Consider the following 879-nt stretch of genomic DNA (forward strand, 5'->3'; position numbering starts at 1 on the left):
CAAGACACTACAGACTCATCACTGGAACACCAGGAGAGGCACTTGGGACTGTGGGAGTAATATTTCCTTCTTCATCTTGTGTTTTAGTAATCTGACTTTTTTCTCATTTTCCTTTCATTAGCATGGGCAGAGGTTTATCTATTTTATTTTTCAAAGAACATCTTTTTTGTCTTGTCATTTATTTCACTTGTTTCTTTTGTTTGAATTTCATTGGTTTCAGCTCTGATTTTATTTATTTACTGTCTTTACTGCTTTTGGTGTTGAATTATTCTTTTTCTAGAGCTTTGAGATGCAGTGTTAGAGATTTTGATATGTTGTATAAGTGTTCCCATTTACCTCTAAGAATTTTTTTGTATTTCATTTTTGATTTCTTCAACTGTCCATTCATCAATCAATAGTGTATTATTTAGTCTCCATTTGTTAGATATTTTACTTTATCATTGATTTCTAATTTCATTCCATTGTGATCTGAGAGAATGCAAAGTATTATCTGTTATTTTGTAATTATTAGGACTTCCTTTTTGTGTAAGATATGGTATATTTTAGACAATGAGCCTTGCTGTGGAGAAAAAAGTATATTTGCTCATTGATGGATGAAATATATATATAATATCTTTCAATTCTAAATTATTGATGGCATTATTTAGTTCTATGGTGTATTTAATTTGATTTTTTGGGAAAAAAGACTCTGCTAAGTGGAAAAAAGATGAGCAACTGAATTGGAATAATATTTAGAAAGGTCATACCTGACATAGGATTTGTATCTGGAATGTATAAATGCATATAGAGATGTATACACAATTAAAGTTATTGAGGTGTACGTGTGTGTATGTGTGTGTGTGTGTATGTGTGTGTGAATTTATGGATAGAATTTTATTT

The sequence above is a fragment of the Callospermophilus lateralis genome, chromosome 11 (genome assembly GCF_048772815.1).
Source record: "Callospermophilus lateralis isolate mCalLat2 chromosome 11, mCalLat2.hap1, whole genome shotgun sequence".
NCBI classification, from domain to species: domain Eukaryota; kingdom Metazoa; phylum Chordata; class Mammalia; order Rodentia; family Sciuridae; genus Callospermophilus; species Callospermophilus lateralis.